This window comes from Alnus glutinosa, chromosome 11 (assembly GCF_958979055.1).
Source record: "Alnus glutinosa chromosome 11, dhAlnGlut1.1, whole genome shotgun sequence".
Classification (NCBI taxonomy): Eukaryota; Viridiplantae; Streptophyta; class Magnoliopsida; order Fagales; family Betulaceae; genus Alnus; species Alnus glutinosa.
Window position 1 is genome coordinate 15,373,658 of NC_084896.1, and position 19,121 is coordinate 15,392,778.

Below are 19,121 nucleotides of genomic sequence, written 5' to 3' on the forward strand. Positions count from 1 at the left end.
CCGAATTTCCGATGGGTTGACGGAAGAGACGCGATTTCCGGTTGAGCAGAGCCGATTTTCCGACAAGACTACAAGATCTGGTAGTTCTCATCCAATAAATCTGTACTCTGATTGCTTTGTTTGGAAGACATGGATTTGGGTTTTCTTTTTCTTTTATTTTTTTTTTATTATTATTTTTTTTATTTATTTTTTTTTTCCGATTGTTCTCACAGTTGGATTTTGTGTGTGATTAAGGTGGTTATTTGTTTGTTTGGTGAGAAAGTGAAGGAAAATCAGCAACAAGTTGTTTCTTAGTAATCTAGCGGTGGTGTTTGGAAAATTGTTTCTGGCGGACCTTCTGGATGAGGGATGGGGGAAGGACAGAGGACAGAGAGGAGAGAGCCATTTTTTATTTATTAAAATAATGGGTTGGGAAGCAACCGTGCTTCCCAACAAAAAAACCCAAATTTAGGGTATCTGCTGGATGTTAGTTTTTGGTGTTTTTAATGATATTTTTCTTAAACATAAGGAAGGAAACCAATATGCATAGACTGATGGGAGTGCTCTTAGTCATCGTCCATAACTATTAACTAGGTGAAAAGAGATGTCGGTGGTAGCTGAGAAATTAATACACCTACATTAAGACTTAGATATTAGCTCTACTATACTATTGAACTCTGGTGTAGCACGGCCAGCAGCTTCTAACACAACCTTTTTCAAGGCTTTGACCTTATCCCTCATCGCCTTATCTTGTTCATCTCCCACACTACAAAAAAAATAGCAATTTGCCACATGCACTTCGCCACGTGTACGGACAGAGTACACGTGGCGAACAGTTGGCCACGAGTCATTGGACACGTGTGCGGCGCATGTTAGATCCGGCTGTAGCTAAATGCACATTTTGTCGCGTGTATTTAGTACACGTGGCTAACAGTCTGCCACGTGTACTCAATACACGTGGCCACTTGGCCGCATGTATTTCAGTACATGTGGCAATTTGTTTTTTTAAAAAAAAAAAATTAAATTTTTTTTTTTAATTTAATTTAAATTTAAATTTAATTATTTTTTAAATTATTGATTGTATTTTTAATTTAATTCTTTTTTTTTGAGAGGAAAAAAAAATTAATAACTGAAAAAGAAAAAAAATAGAAGGAAAACCACACGTGTGGTTTTCCTGAACGAGCAAGTTCAGTAGAGAGAGAGAGAGAGAGAGAGAGAGAGCGAGAGTCGGGAAGGTCGGCCACGCGGTGGTCGGGGAGCTGGTTGGTAGTGCAGTACTGACGGAGAGAGAGAGAGAGAGAGAGAGAGCGATACAGAGAGAGCGAGAGACGTTGGGAAGGCCGGCCACACGGTGGTCAGGGAGCTGGCCGGTGTGCAGTACTAACGGAGAGAGAGAGAGAGAGAGAGAGAGCGATACAGAGAGAGCGAGAGACGTCGGGAAGGCCGGAGGGAAGGCCGGCCACGCGGTGGTCGGGGAGCTGGCCAGTGGTGCAGTACTGACGGAGAGAGAAAGAGAGAGAGAGAGAGAGAGAGAGAGAGAGAGAGAGAGAGAGAGAGAGAGAGAGAACACATCGTGAGAGAGAGAGAATGCGTACGCGTGCAGTATTTAACGAAATTTTTTTTCCTTTTTCAAATATTTAAATATAATATATATATATATATATACTTTCGAAATAAACAAAGCCCATGTATGTCAAGACAATGTTTGCTTTAAGACAACATTTGTTTTGGTTAAGAATATGATTGACAAAGTCATATTAAGTTTGCCTTTCATCACTCTATTGTATCATTTTACAACAGACCATGATGGTTTAATTACCTACCCCAGTCCCCATGGATGAAAATGTTAAGTTTAACTTTCTAGCAAAATCAGAAAAAAGTCATCTGAATGCCTTCAAAAGCAATTCTATATCTAAGACTGTATATATATATATATATATATTATGTTTGAAAGTAATGGTCAGGTGGCGCGCGGGACAATTCCCGCGCGCCTACCTACACAAATTCTGGCCACGTGGCCAATTCTCTTAGACATATATATATATATATATTTTTATCAAGTGTACAAAACCTTAATAAAATTTGTTTTTATTAATATATATTTGATAAAAACAATTGGCCGCGTGTAAAAATACACGCGGCCACTTGTTTTTCTTATACCACCAGCCACGTGTCTCCATTACACGTGGCCAATTGGCCGCGTGTCTATAGTAACTGCTACAGTAGACACGCGGACAGTTGCACCTTTTTTTGTAGTGCCAAAACGAGTTCCAAGCTATTCACCAACCAATTCTTCGTAATTACACCCCCCTCAACTTTGACACCAATCCTCCACACATCCTCTATCATCCGTCCGGTCATGTAGTTATCGCCCAAGAAGGGCCTACAGATGAGTGGCACCCCATTCACAATACACTCGTAAACAGAGTTTGCTCCACAGTGTGTCACAAACACGCCTACAGAAGCATGTGCCAGCACTTGGCTCTGGGGTGTCCATGGCACTACTTTCCCATGCATCCTGTTAGAGAATATATTGATACCGTATATTACGGTACTTTCCATATATTGTAGGATTTGATTTAATCCCCATTAATTGTAATTGATTATAATCAAATCAGATTTGAATACATTCAATTATGATTTGATTATATTCTCTTTACATACCATTTTGTATTCTCTCTATATCCCTATAAATAGGGATGATTTGTATTGTAAATCATTCAAGCAATAAGAGCATAATGTAGCCTTAGGGCTTTACCCTGTGGATGTAAATCATAGACCGAACCACGTAAAATTCCTTTGTCTATTTTATTACTCCGCAATCTTTATTTGTCATTTGTTTATGTTTTCTATCATGGTATCAGAGCTATAGGCTAACGCCAATGTTTGATCCAATGGTCCTGTGATTTATTTCTCTTATTTATTTTTTCCAATTTCTTGTATTTCAGTTTTCTCATCATTCCTCTGTTCGATCAATGTCCTCTGTTTCTTTTCTTTTCATTCTCTGTTTCTCTTTCTTTTATTTCTTTTGTTTTGTCAAACAGTGGTGTGCGTGAATTGGAAATAAACTTTCATCCAACCCATGTCACTTGTGTCTTCTATGTTGCTGTTCAATCAAAAATTCTCCTTTCCCGCAGATGTCTTTTCTTTTTGTATTGTTGTTCTTTTTTATTAAAAAAAAAAAAAAAAAAAAAATCCAGTGCTTGCCTGTGTCTCCTTTGGAAACAAAACAAACCATTTTTCAAATGGTTTTCTCTTGCATTTTCACGCACGAAAAAAAAAAAAAAAAAAAAAAAAAAAAAAAAAAAGAGAAAAAGAAAGAAAAAAGGGGATGTCCATGGTGATCGGAACATCTCCGATGGAAAAAAAAAAAAAAAAAGTTTTTTTTTTTTTTTTTGATATCTGTGGGTGCAATATTGTGCCTTCTTGTGCAATTTTGTGCGATTCTTGCCGTACGTGCCTGTGCGATTTTGTCCTTGTGGGTACCTGTGACGGAGTGTGGCTGCTGGGATATGCGGCAGCCGATCGGCGTTTCTCCGGTGGAATTTGTTTCAGATCGTTTGTGGCTTTGTTGCGTGGCCTATATTCTGGTTAGAATTTTGAAGGAGTCTGTCGGCATCCTCTGGTGGTTCCGGCAGTTCTGATCCCAGAGAGAGACGTGATCTCTCAGTGCTCCAGTCTAACAAGCCCTCGGTAGAAGCTCTCAGTAAAGATTCTGGTGCGGGTCTGGAGATTCTGGTTCTTGTTTGGTATTTTGTATCCGGTTCAGGTATTTTTTCTGTTCAGTGCCTTATTGGTCCGGTTTACTAGTTTTCAAACCGGTTCATTGCCTTTTAGGTCCGGGTCAATGCATTCTAGGACCAATTTAGTGTGATTTCTGACCGGTTCGGTGGTTTTCTCCTTCAAAAGAAAAAAAAAAAAAAAAAAAAAAAAAACAAAGGAAGGAGAGAGAAGAAAAAAAAGAAGAAGAGATTTTCTCGAGAAAAGGAAGAGAAAGAAGAAAAAAAAAGGAAAGAGAAGGAAGAAAAAAAAATAAGGGCAGAGAGAGAAACCCTTTCGGCAACAGTTCCTTCGAGTTATCACTGAGAGACCAAAGAAACGGAGTTCCACTCGTTTGGAGTGCCTCGGCTAGCTATTGCTGTTAGCTCATCCTGCGGCAGAGAAGCCACTGTTCCAAATCCAACGTACGCGACTGACCTTGATTTTTGTCCGTCCAACCACAACAGGCAGCCCGTCAGATCCGATGTCGAAGGTAGTAAAGGCGGCGCTGGCACTGATATGGAGAGAAAGCCGACATTCTTAAACTTTGATTTAAGATCATGGTTGAGAGGGGGAGGGTTTAGTTCTTCGAAAGAACCCATAATTATGGCAGTAGCTCGTGGCAGCACCGATCCCATTTGACTTAGCCTGCGTGAGAGAAGCGACTCGATCTTCTTCGCCCGCCGGGATCAGTACCTCCAAGGACGGAGCCAGACATTTTAATGGGAGGGGGCCAAATAATTTTTTTTTTTTTTTCAAGTAGAAGTTAAAGTATATATATATATATATATAAAGCCGAATTTTAAATGAATTAAACTTAACTTATTTTTTTATATTTTTATTATTCTCTTCAAATTAAAATCGTGATTATTAGCCCGTAGAGCACATGCATTTAGCCTGGGTTTAATTAAGGGAAAAATCAAAATTAGTCTCTATTTTTTTTAATGCAAATATTCAATCTCAACAATTAGGTCTTTAAGTTTTTATATGGTTTTAAATAAATTCCTATGTACAATTGTCCACGTGGCATACTGTTAACTGATTGGACGATAAGTTTACTGATAGACCTATTTGAAATCAGATGAAATCTCAAGGACTTATTTGAGGAAATTGAAAACTGCATGAAAATGTAAGGACTAAATTTGATTTTTCCACTTCATTAAAGTTAAAAGTTTTCATTTGCAAATAGAAAAGTAGAATAAATAAGGGGATTAGAGCTGCTATTTGTTGAATTTGAGTGTTAAATCACAAGTTATACCAAAAACTTAAAATTCTTAAACCTTAAGGCTTATTGGACCGAGAGAATATGCCAAATCTACCTCTTTCTCCCTTTTTAATTTTTTCATTTTGGTGTATATATAGAAATTCCTTTTCCCTTTTTATCAGTAAACTTTCTTTTGGGTCTTTGATTATCAGCTAGTTAAGCCCTAGCATTGGTTTTTGCACCAAGTTTTCTGACCTAGTCCAATCCGGTTCGAATTGAACTCGGAGACCTTTCCTTTAGTCCTCTACGAAATGTCCCTGGCCATTTACAGGTTTAATTTACTACTATTTTTTTTCTTTTATAATTTTTTATTTTTTTTCTTCTTAAGCGTGGGAGGGGGGGCCATGGCCCCTACCGGCCCCCCCTTCCTCCGTCATTGAGTACCTCCTTCGGCAAGTCGGCAATATGCATGGCCGACAACCCTAGAATAAAATCCAGTTTCCCACTACCATTGCCACAACGCTCGCGAATGAGGTTAGTATAAATGTGAGCGGAGAGAGAGCACGGCAAAGGTGCCCAAATAGGGATCCATGGAACATTCATTTCCTCGGCAATCCCCGCAGCACAAGTGAAGAATCCATCCGAGAGCAAGCAGGTGATTCCCCTTTTGAAGCTCTAGGCATGGCCTTGAGGAAAAGGTTTACAGCCTCACGAACGCTAACCACATGACCCTCAGGCACTCCGTCTGCGACATCGTGGAACTTGATGTTACGTGGAACGTCGTCAACTTTTGTTTTTGAGAGGATTGAGTGGTTGGAGTTTGCCGTGTTTAAGAATGAAAAAAGAATGTTTGGGGCAGCGCTTGCCAATTTACACAGCAGGCTTAGGCTACTGAAGGGGTGGCTGCCTAATGGGAATGCCAAGAGGGCCACATGTTTCTCCTCAGAGCTTTTGGTGATCACTTGCATGGTGGGAAATTAAGAAGCTGGGAAGAAGGGAAGGGCTTGAGAGTGAGATTAGAGAGAGGTGGAAGAGACCAGTGATTAATCTTGGTGACCATCACAGTGATCATCCTAGAAGTATTTGTAGGAATTAAAATGTGAGAGAATTTACTCGATCTAAAGTAATTATAAAGAGATATGAGATATCAAATTACAAAAAAGAATTAATAACATCATTGAAAAATGTTAGAGCTCTTTCTAGTGTGATTAGTGTTTTTTTTAAGTCGTTCTATGCTGACATGACACCTTACTTTTAATAAAAAAATTAAAAATTATAGCTTAATTTCTTTCACTTTTATTAAAAAAATAAAGTGTTATACCAGTATAAAAAAACTATATAAATACATTAAAACCCTACTTTTAATGAAAAGACTAAAAATTACAGCTTAATTTCTTTCACTTTTATTAAAAAAATAAAGCGTTATACCAGTATAAAAAAACTATATAAATGCATTAAAACGAGCTCTAATATTTTTCTTTTAAGGAGCCCTTACAGATAGTAGTACTAATGATAGGTGGCCATTCCAAAGTCATCGGGGAAGTTTTGGTATCATCAAAATATTAGGTGGGTCCGTGTATAATATATATATATAGTCATCCCAGAAGTATTAAATTGTAGCCAGGCATCAAAATGTAAAAAGATTAAAATGACTATAATTTTTTTTTAATAAGATAAAAATATCATTATATTTAAATTTCAAAAAAAAAAAAAAAGAAACAAATAAATAAGACAAAGGGGTGGAGCCACCCCAAGCCTCACCTGCCGTCTTACATTAATGGAGCAAGAATAATGTTCATGCTTTTTACTTCATTGGTAGTTTTTGATATTCTACTTGATTTTATTTCATTTGGCTAAGGATGGCCGAGCTACTCATAGTTTTTGCGTTTTTCTTTTTTAATTTTAGTTTTGTTTTTTTTTCAAGATTTTATTGTATTAAAGCTGTTTTCGACATTGGGAGGGATATTGACAACTTGTTGATAGTTTCGAACAGACATAGTCAATTGAGTAATAGTTTGAGAGTGTATGTGGACTTTTCCCAAATATGTATATATGGACGAAAAATAGATATTTTTGTATTCTTTTAATATTTTTATGATTATTATTGATATAGTGGACCAATTTTTTTCAATTTTTTTTGTTCTTTTAATATTTTTATAATTATTGTTGATAAAGTTGAGCACACACCGGAAGTCCAACAAAGAAGATCCGCAAAGAATGAAACATACACTGATGACTCGCCAGAGCTAGGTACCAACAAAGGATACTTCGATGCCCAAGTCAATAGGGTGTTTCCACTACAAAAATTTTGCTCATTAGCGTCGACTCATAGTGGACGCTAATAAGTTAGCGCTAAAAGCCCGATGCTAATGCTCATTAGCGTCGACTCAAGGGTCGACGCTGATAAAAGGCTATTAGCGTTGACATATGTCGACGCTAATGCTATATATGGTCGACGCTAAAATTTATACCACATACACCATAAGTCGACATTAATGATAGACTATTAGCGTCGACTCAGCATCGACAACTATGTCGACGCTGATACACTAAAAATAAAAAATAAAAAAAATAATTAATAGGTCAATAGCGTCAACCCTGTCGACGCTAATACCCTAAAAATGAAATATATATATATATATATATATATATATATATATATATATATATATATATATATTTTAATAGGTCATTAGTGTCGACTGGGTCAACGCTAATACCTTAAAAAATAAAAATGAAAAATTAATAGGCCAGTAGTCGATGCTAATACCCTTAATTTTTTTTTTTTTTAAAAAAATATTTGTTTTTAATACACCATTAGTATACTTCTTGTGCTCAAGCGCATGTATATATAATTGATCCTTCTATGGAGAGGGAAGAAAGGCTGATGACAACTTCTAATTAAGCAGTTTGATATCCCTTTATGCTCCTCTAATCAAAAACATCAAGTAATGAAAAATTCTATGGTACAACCATCATATGTTGTCAATATCTTACATCAGTGGGGTAACAGGGGTTAAATTTTTAATTTGTACACATGATTTACAAATGATTGCTAACTTGGCATGCTAAACTCTTGGCTTCTAAGTCACACAGTTACTTTAAGTGAGAATAGAGTGGAGAAAATAATGATTAATGGCATTGCATATCGAGGCTTCCAATTGTGATGGTTCAATTATGAAGCAGGTATTGGTGAAGTACTTCCCACCTTATTAATAAATATAAATTGAAATAATACAAGGACAAAAAAACACAAGATCATACATATACTATATAGTGGTAGATACGCTACATAAGAAATGATAACGTTATTATATTGACCTGAGGCATAGGAGAGCCATTATCAGTAGGGGCGAGCAAAAACCCGCGGACCCGCCCCGCCCCACCCCTAAAAACACAGGTTTTAGTTTTTCTTTACGGGTACAGGTTGGATTTTAACCAACCTATGCGGGACGGGGCAGGGCGGGTTGCGGGTTTAAGTTATTTTTTATCCCCGAATCCCCGCCGAGCCCCACCCAGCCTTGCGTGAATAAAAAAATATAAAAAATAAAAAATCTCTAACCCTAATGTACTTAACCTCCTGCGCCGAACAACCCCCTCCCCCCCCCCCCCCTCCTCATTTTTTCCTTTCTTTTCTTCCTACTTCCTAGCGCTGCACCCCTTTGCCTCTTCTTCTTCTTCTTCTTCTTCACTATTTCCTGCATCTGGTACCTTAACAAGTGCTTATATTCAGTTGGAATGGGAAGTAGTGATTACATTAACAACTAATATATACTCCAACTCAATACGCCTATACTCCAACATTACCCAACAAAACACCTATATACTCCAATTCAATACGCTCAAGTTCTTATCTATCAATATTCTCAGCAAATAAAGGTACAAAATCTGATCTTTTCACTTAATCTTCTTGAACTTTCATCACATTTACAATGAATTATCTTCATGTTTTCCTCATTTTTTTTTTTTTTTTTTTGTGATTTGTTTGAATATGACTTATGTGATTTGTTTGAATTTGATTTTCTTGTTTGGTTCCTAAGAAAATCTAACTTTGGTTTGGTTTCTCATTTTTCTAGATCTAGGTATTAAACCCGCCCCGCCCCGCACAACCCACACCCCCGCCCCGCATCGCCCTGCATCACCCCGCACCTCACGGATGCTCCCTTTTTTGTGCGGTTTGCAAGTTGAGAAAAGGTGCGGGGCGGGGCCAAAAAGGGGAGAAAACCGCTCCTCCCTGCCCATGCTCACCCCTAATTATCAGTATTAAGTAGCATCCAAGACCCAGGTTCAATTTCAAATCAATTTGCCAGATTTCCCCATGGAAGAAGCCTGACTTCGCACTATATGGATAACCACATCTTTGAGGTTATAAGTGAAAGTACTCAGCACTAAACAAAACTGTATATGTTAACATAAAATTTTAACAAATCAAAACCAATCTCAATATTTAACTCTCCTCAAATGAGCAACTTCTATTATGTTGATAGCTTTAACTAATGTTCTTACATTTCACTATATGGTTGTAAAACACTAATTCTAATTCATCAAGAGTGGGACCTTAAGAAATATACACACAAGCTTCCCTAGTTCATAGAAACTAATTAACGCATTGATTTAGAGCTACCTAAATGTGAAATTTGTCATTTACATCAAACTTTGACTCCAACCATTTTACAAATATATCATAAAATCAAAGGCACCAGGGTGCAGTTCCAACATAGACAGGCAACATAGAATTTCAATTACAACCATTGAGAAGAAAAAATGTGCAATTATATAGAAGATAGTCCATCAAATCTGTAAGTACATAACAAAATAAAAAGAGACATTGACAGGATCCAAAATAATTACCCAGTGAATGGAAAAGTCATTGTAACTCTTAAGTTCTTCAATTACTCTGTCCAAGGTACATTCAAAGCTAAACGCACCCATTGGATGTAACATTTTAACAAAACGAACAACGTACGTCCTCATCACTGTAAAAAAATACCAGATCAGAAGCTGGATTAGAGATAAACACACAATTTTTAAATGATCCGAAGTAAATAATTGAATATATAGAACTCCAAAATAGTAAAATGCAGCACCTTACGAAACTAAACAAAATAGTTGGACACTTGATGCCGAGGAAGAACTCCAAATATATTAACTGAGTTTATCTGTGAGTTTATTTGTTAGAACCCAATTTTTGCTTAGATGATTAATAAGAAATACCATATCCAAAACTATATAAAGCATTAATCATATCCACTCAGGTGATTGCGTTCTTGTCAATGCCCAGTACCTTGAAATTAGTGGCCAACATCGAGAGCCAACAACCTAAAGATTCAAACATATTGAAGAAAAGCAACAACATAATAAGCAACACGATGCTATACTCTATAGTTATTGATTAACATATTTTTTGATGAATTATAAGATTTGTATTTCACTGTAGACTGTAGGTCCTCTTCCTTAGCAATAAAAAACAGAGGGCTTTCTTGATGTCTTGATTTTCATCTATTACTAAATAAATCACTTCAAATCATTAAAAAGAAAAAGAATTAAGTGCAAAATTTACACTCAAAAGGAATTCATTTCAGAACTACTCAATATCTGTAGGTCCTCTTCCCTAGCAATATCTGTATTCTTTCAGAATACAATAGGTTACTACTCGAAATGAGCACATTCCACAGAGAAGGTGACAACACAAAGAAAGTGAGCACATTCCAAAAATTCTTATTTTTTTCAATTTATTTTCGAACACAGACACCATAAACAGGGATGAAAATTTTGCTATTTGAAAAATAAATAACTTCTAATTTAACCGTGTGTGTGTGCAACGTGTAACAAAATAACAAAAGTGTGGAATTAAAAGAGACAAATATTTTGTTAACGAAGTGGAAACTCAATTAATAGAAAAAACACTCCGGGCCAGCCAAACCAGGGAAATCCACTATCAGAAGACAAACCTAGTACAAAGACAGTAACACTCACATACTCGATGCAACGATCGTATCTTGCACTCTCACACGTAACCCAATGTGAACGCCTCCCAACCAAGCCTCCTACTTGAAGGGGTCTTCTATGGATTCCTTTACTTTAGGGCTCCTCCTTAAGATAGACTTCAACACGAGCACAGTAACAACACATTGGCAACCCGTAGAGAGCTAGCAGATCTTCACAATGTCTACCTAAACACCTTCTCTAAGTACAGAAGAATTCAACATTGAATTCATAATTTTTACATGCCTAGAGGCCTTTATTTATAGGCTTAAGAAAACCTAAGTCGAGTCAGAAACGAACTTCTCTAAGCCGCGTCCGGACAGAAGCTGAGTGCATCTTAACGGAGAGCTGCAACCGCCTTTCCATACCGTGCTTCACGCTTTCCATATAAAGGTCGCGTTCGGACGATGTTACCCTAGCATTCAGACAGTTGCAACTTTGCTGCATGCAATTCTCATAATAAGGACAGTATCCGGACGGTTGCAATTCTTCTCCACGTCTTGCCTTATAAAGGACCTCGTTCGAACGGTGTTGCCCTGATGTCCGGACGGATGCAGCTGTCTTCCCATATACATGTCTGCAAAGGAAATTCGAAAACTTCTCGAACTCTGAACAGTGTCCGGACGTGTTGCCATGACATTCGAACGGATGCAACTTTGAACTGTTCGAATCTTCTAGACTTTGATGGGCGTCCGGACGCATGACTGGGCCATCTGGACGAAAACTTGGGATCCGACTTCTCTGAGTTGGAATCTGCACAGAATCTTCTTCGAACATCTTCAAACACTTTTCTGAAATGAAGACTTTGAAATAAATGGCATCCTTGATAAAATGACAACATTACATAAAAGTGATTTTGTTAAACAAAATGCAACCAACACAAACTAACAAACTCCCCCTTTGGCCATTCTTGGACAAAAATCATTTGACAGATTTAAAAAAATGCATTCTCGGTCCAAAACAAAAAATACTCCCCCTTTTTGTCTCAAACGGAAAAAGGGTAAATAAAGTAGAAAACCCACAGCTATAAAATACTCCTCTTTAATGTCTCAACAGGACAAGGGTAAACAGAGTATATAAAATCCCTTAGTAGCAAAAATACTAATATTTAGCAACAAGAATAAAAGTAAATAGTCTCAAGAAAAGAACCAATAAAAGACAAGAAAAATATAGGGAATAACAATCAATCCTCATCGGGATGATGGTGCTTGAGACACTCATGGATATTAAGCTGGCACTGCTAAACTCTGACATTGATGGATCTAACCTCCCGCTGAATAGAGCTGACATACTGCTGAATAGAACTCAATGCAGCCATAATCTAAGTATATCCAGCATCATAAGGAGGAGACTGAAGAGCAGTCCGAGAAGAGGAAGCTCCTGTAGGTAGCTTAAACTGAACTAGAGGAAGCTGTGGAGCTTCTCCTTAACCTTCATTCCGTAGCTGGGCATTAGACTTCATAAGAGTTTAACTCCCAAGAGGATCTTGAATTTTCATTATGGGCTCAGTAGAGATGTCTGTCACAACCTGAAGATAGATCTTCGTGACCAAGCATGCGAAAGGAAGACCTGTAGCAAGATCATCTCTCATCTCAAGTGTAGTGTTGAGGTTGTTCTTGCATAAGCAAAAAGGCATCCTAATAACCAAGGCATACAAAAATTGAGCTCTCTTTAAAACAAGCTCACTCCTACAAACAGTGGGCCAAAGATTGTGCAAAACAATCTTCGCAAGTAGGCGATGCGAGGGAGAAAAAGCATCAATCTTGATATGAACATGTGCTCGCTCGTCGCCCTGTGGATGAGCATGAAAGAAATCCCTAAGCTGCTCAAAGCTAGGAGGCTCCAATATGTTAGAAAATGGAATAGATGAAATTTTGAGCACTGGGACCCCAATAATATTGCTGACAAAACGAGGATCAAGTTGAATTGTGTGCCCTTGAACCGTTGTCTAAAGGATGATCCCATTGTCATCATCTTGTACGACCTCCAGGTGCCCATAAAAATCACACACCAGCCCGGGATATGCCTAGCATGCACAGGTGTATAGATTTCCCCAGTGATTGCCCTGGATAATCTCATAAATAATATCCAGAGGAGCTACCATTATATCTACTCTAATAATGCTCCTCTCAGGGATAGCTTGCCTGTTTTCCACTTGCTCTGGTGGCAGCTATGCCTTCCTTTGTCCTCTGTCTTACCCTACGTTGAGAGCTGCTTGAAGACATTTTTCCCTGAAAAAATACAAAGAAATATATGAAAAATAGATGACTTCTATTTTAACCGTGTGTGTGTGCACAATGTGTTAACAAAGTAATATAAAAATAGAATTTAAATGACATAAGAATTTTGTTAATGAAGTGGAAACTCAATTAAGAGAAAAACCACTCTGGGGTAGCCAAACCTAGGATATCTACTGTTCAGAAGACAAAGCTAGTTACAAAGTAGTAGCACTCACATACCCTTATGTAGTGGTCGTACCTTGAACTCTAACGTGTAACCCAACACGAACGCCTCCCAACCAAGTCACCTACTTGAAGGGGTCTTCAATGGGATCCTTTACCTGAGGGCCAACCCTTAAGATAGATATCAGTTTCAGCACAACAACAGCACACAACGGCAACGACTAGAGAGTGAGCGGATCAGCACAACAACTCCTAAAATATACTCTCTATGCTCTACGGAATTCAATACCGAATTCTTAAAAAATACATGCTTAGAGGCCTCTATTTATAGGCTACGGAAGACCTAAATCGCCTCTGATTTGGTTTTCTCTAGGCGGCGTCCGGAAGGTAGCTGAGGGCTTCCGGATGGACAATTGTGTAACCAGCTTTCCAAATTCGCTTGATTTTCTTTCTTGAATAGGGCCGCGTCCGGACGGTGTTGCCCTAGCGTCCAGAAGGTTGCACTTTGTTGGTTTGTAATTGGCTGCATTCTGTTGAACAAAATCACTTTCATGTAATGATGCTTTTATACGGGGGTTGAATCATTTTCAGAAGTCTCCTTCAGAGAAATGTTCTAGAAGATTTTGTACAGATTCCAAGTCAGAAAAATTGAACCCTTGCATCTGTCTGAACGCTCGACTATCCAAGCATCATCCGTCCGGACAACGAGAACTTTCAATCTGGACCTTCCTCTGTGTCGAGAAACGTCGAATTGTTCCAGCTTGCATTCATCCGGATGTCTCAGCAACACATCCGGACGCCGTTAAGTGTTCGACCAGTTATGAAATTTTTTTCAAAACACATATATGGGAAGACAACTGCAACCATCCGGACGATGTGTGTTCCCGTCCGAACGCTCTCCTTCATAAGGCAAGTCGTGCATACAAAGTTCAACCGTCTGGACGTTAGTCTTCATGGTCCGGACACTCAAGCTTCATATATGGAAATTGTGTGCATCAATTCAACTTTCTGGACGTCAGCCTTCATGGTCCGGATGCTCATAGCCTTGATATGGAAATTGCGTGCAACTAAAATGCAACTTTCCGGACGCTAGGGCAACACCGTCCGGACACGGCTCAATTCAAGAAAGAAAATCGTGCGAATTTGAAAAGCCGGTTGCACAATTGTCCTTCCGTATGCCATATGTCTACTGTCCGGATGGCACCTAGGAAAACTTAATCAGAATCGATTTAGGTCTTCTATAGAGGCCCTTAGCCATGTTGATTTTAAGAATTTGGTAGTGAATTCCGTAGAAGCTTAGAGAGTTTATTGTAAGAGTTATTGTGTTGAAGCGTCCTCTCTCAAGCCGTTACCAAGTGCTATTGCTGTGCTGAACTGAAGTCTATCTTAAGGGTCGGTTCTAAGGTAAATAATTCCATTGAAGACCCATTTAAGTAGGTATCTTGGTTGGGAAGCATTCGTGTTGGGTTACACGTCAGAGTTTAAGGTACGACCACTGGATAAGGGTATGTGAGTGCTACTGCTTTGTAACTAACTTTGTCTTTTAAATAGTGGATATCCTAGGTTTGGTTGCCCCGGAATGATTTTTCTCTTAATTGAGTTTCCACTTCGTCAACAAAATATTTGTCTCTTTATTTTTCGCATTGTGATATTTTGTTGCACACTATTGCACACACTTGTTAAATTAGAAGTCCTTTAATTTTCAATTGGTATCAGAGCTTGGTACACTCTGTTTAAGATTCAATTCTTGAGTGTTATCTTTCCTTTTGACTTCTAGTTTTTATTTCAAATGTCTCTAAATCTTAATAATGTTCCTACCTTTGATGGTACGAACTATGGCTATTGGAAAGCTCGTATGCGATTCTTTTTAAAATCCATTGACTGTTGGAAAATTGTTGAAGCTGGTTGGACTAAACCAACGGATGCAACTCCCCAAACAGTCCCTGAGAAAAACGCACGACTTTTCAATGATAAAGCCCTTCATGCTCTATGTCAAGCACTTTCACCGTCTGAATTCTCAAGAATCTCAAATAGTGAATCTACTAAAGAAGCATGGGAAATCTTAGAAACAACATATGAAGGCAGAAAACTTGTTAAATCTGCCAAACTTCAAATGTTGATTTCTAGATTTGAAGAAATTAAGATGTTGGAAGAAGAGACACTCGAAGAGTTTTACTCCAAAATGAGCGACCTAAGAAACTCAATGGTGAGTCTTGGGAAACCCGTCTCGGATGTAAAACTCATCCGTAAAATTCTGAGATCTTTGCCTGAGCGTTTCAGAATCAAGGTAACTACAATTGAAGAAAGCAAAGACTTATGAGAGATGAAGATTGAAGAGTTGGTGGGATCTCTTCAAACTTATGAGCTGTTGATAAGTCTTGAATTATTCAATTCAAGACATAGTTTGTGTTGTATATATAACGTTTTGTTGTAGTTTTGTGTTATGTCTTATTTTCAGGTTTTAGTTGAAATCTAGTTCAAAACACTTGAAGTAGACTTGAAAATACATCAAGGGCAATTTGGTCATTTCTAGAGTTCGATGTTGATCCTGAAAAGATGAAAAATCGTCCAAGGCATTTCGATCGATTGATTATTTGTACAGCCAATAATTTGATCGATTGACTTTCAGTCGACCCAACTTCGATCGATCCAGATGCAATTGATCGATTCTCAAAGCATAAAGATATTTGATTGATCGAAGTTTGATCGATCGAAAATATTTTGATCGATCAAACTTCGCATCTTCTAGAAGGTCCAGATATTTCCAAATCTTTGTGCGATCTAAATCTAAAGTTGAGTTCTATGGACAGAAATGGACGGTGACCAGCTCTGAATACTTGGATTGAATTAACTCTTGTAGTCTTTTTGTAAATCCAATTTCCTATATATATGGAATTATGATTTAGGTTTATTTTATGCATCTTTTGGGGGTTTCATATTTTCTCAGGTGTATCACTTTAAATTCTTGTGTTTTAGTTTACTTTGATGCACGTTTTCTGGGCTTAATTCCAGAGAGCTTGTTCTTCTTCATTTTCTTCCTTGTTCTTCATTTTCTAGTCTAGGCTTGTGTTTTCTTTTAATTTATTTTGTGTAATCCGAATTCCATACTGTAAATATATTGTTCTTAGTTAATTTTTAACTTGTTTCTTCTCTGTCTTTGATTAATTTTCATGTCTAGATTAGTTTAATCATGTGTAGCTAAACTCTACCTTAGGGTTTTGATCAAATCTTTTCCAAAAGCCATGGAGTGTTCTTGATGTTCTTGAGTTTTTTCTTGATATGTTTGATGATTGTGTAGGGCTAGAGGATTGCAAAACCCATGCTAAAAGGTTTTGTATTCAATATTCCAATCCATTTATTCTTGAAAAAGAGTTAACTTGTCTATGAGTTGTCTTAGATTTCTTGAGTAAAATCAACGTTCTTGAAAGAGAACGATGCCTTTTACAATGGTGCTATTTGACATAATGTGTGTTTACTTGTTAGAGTCACCTTATAGGGTATGCTAGGGAGCACCTGTCATTTCACACCTTTGGTAGTCTAAACCGTTTTTCAATTGTAGTGTAACTTTTACGTGATGTGATCGGTGTGAACTTAGATATCTTATTATTGTGGCCTAATTAGGGTTTCCACGTATTGTGTATGCTTATTAGGATGTTTTATAGAGTAGTAAGCTAGGGAGCATCAATCCCCCACACCTTTGGTAGTATAATTGCTTTTTCATTGTAGTTTAAATCTTTACGTGGTAAGTGATTGATGTGAAACTAGGTGCTTTATCATTACATCTTAACTAAAGTATTTTCATGTCGAGGTCATCGTAATGGTTGACGCCCAATACGCGCTCATATCATGCATGTTAGGAAGATCCATTTAGACTTTAAGCATTCCATTGGTTGAGGATTTGATAAGATCATTACCCTAAGTTTTCTTTTAAGTTTGCTTTCATTTTCTTGTTTTTATCACTTGATTCGTTGTAGCTTCAATTCTACACGTGGTAAGTGATTGATGTGAAACTAGGTGCTTTATCATTACATCTTAACTAAAGTATTTTCATGTCGAGGTCATCGTAATGGTTGACGCCCAATACGCGCTCATATCATGCATGTTAGGAAGATCCATTTAGACTTTAAGCATTCCATTGGTTGAGGATTTGATAAGATCATTACCCTAAGTTTTCTTTTAAGTTTGCTTTCATTTTCTTGTTTTTATCACTTGATTCGTTGTAGCTTCAATTCTACAACTTTACTTTTAGTTTCATTTTCAAAGTTAAGTTAAATACGCTATTTAAGTATCCCGTTACGCAAAACAACCCCCAATCTCTGTGGTTCGATAACCCTTACTGAAAAATTAAAATTGACTTCTAAAAATAAATAGCAAGTGTGTGCAATAGTGTGCAACAAAATATCACAATGTAGAATTTAAATGAGACAAATATTTTGTTGACGAAGTGGAAACTCAGTTAAGTGAAAAACCACTCCGGGGTAGCCAAACCCAGGATATCCACTATTCAGAAGACAAAGCTAGATACAAGACAGTAACACTCACATACACCCGATGCAGTGGTCGTACCTTGATCTCTAACGTGTAACCCAACACGAACGCTTCCCAACCAGGTCTCCTACCTGAAGGGGTCTTCAATGGAATCCTTGACCTTAGGGCCGACCCCTTTAGATGTAGCACAGCAACAGTACACTTGCAACGACTTCAGAGGAAACTTAATCAGCTCGATAATCTCTCAAAATAACTTCTCTGAACACTTGTGGAATTCAATACCGAATTCTTGCAGTTCTCAATGCCCAGGGGCCTCTATTTATAGGCTGAGGTGCAGAATGGGCGACTGCTGTAATATGTACGGACGCCGTCCGGACGGACAACTGTGCAACAGATTTTTCTAAAAATTTCGCTGAGAAATCTTTCCTATTTAAGAGCCACGTCCGGACAGTAAGGCACAGTCGTCCGAACGGTCGCACGTCCGCTGCAAGTAACTTCCATATAAGGCTTCGCGCGTCCGGACCATAGGGGATGAACGTCCGAACGGCTGAACTTCAACACGCAATTTCCATATCTGCTATGCGTGCGTCCGGACAGTGGTAGGCAGTCGTCCAGACGGTTGAAGTCAAATTGGCAATTTCCTTAACTGTTGAACGCGCGTCCGGACCTAGGCTGACTGACGTCCGGACGGTGATGTTTGAATTGCGTTTCTTGCCTATTGGTGTAACGCCCCGCTTTTACAAAAAGCGTAAGTGAAAATTTTTCGATTTCCACGTAACGTTACTAACTCATCAGAGTTATATGTTGGCAACGGAATATATATAAATATAATACAAACTTTGGAATTAAGTAACACTTCAGAGCTTCTACTGAAATACCTCAAGATAGATATAATAAGTAAGTCAGCATAATTATACAAAGCAGTAGTAGTCATGCCTCACAGGGCATAAGTAGTCATACAAGCCAAAACATCTAATGTTTAATGACGACATAACTGTAGAATCATAAATATTGTCTTTAAACTAAGTTAATGAACTACAACATAGTAGTTCCCAAAAAGGGAGGCGGTCTAGCCTCAAATACTAGTGTCAGGATCCACCTAAGTGTCTGGATAGTCCTGATATTCTTCTTCTTCATAACCTGATTTGACACATAATACAGAAAGAAAACAACAACACAAAACACTAAAGTGAGTCCACTGTTTTCAATAATATGATGATTACTGATTTATTTAACAATATACGATGCAATGATATGATGTAATGACAGTTTTATATGTAGAGTCTTAATTATTCTCTTTTTGC

At 37.8% G+C, this 19,121-nt stretch overlaps 1 pseudogene; it reads right to left on the bottom strand.

Moving 5' to 3' along the window:
• Positions 1-618: 618 nt before the first annotated feature.
• Positions 619-5,910, bottom strand: LOC133881132 (flavonol 3-O-glucosyltransferase F3GT2-like; annotated as a pseudogene).
• Positions 5,911-19,121: the final 13,211 nt, after the last annotated feature.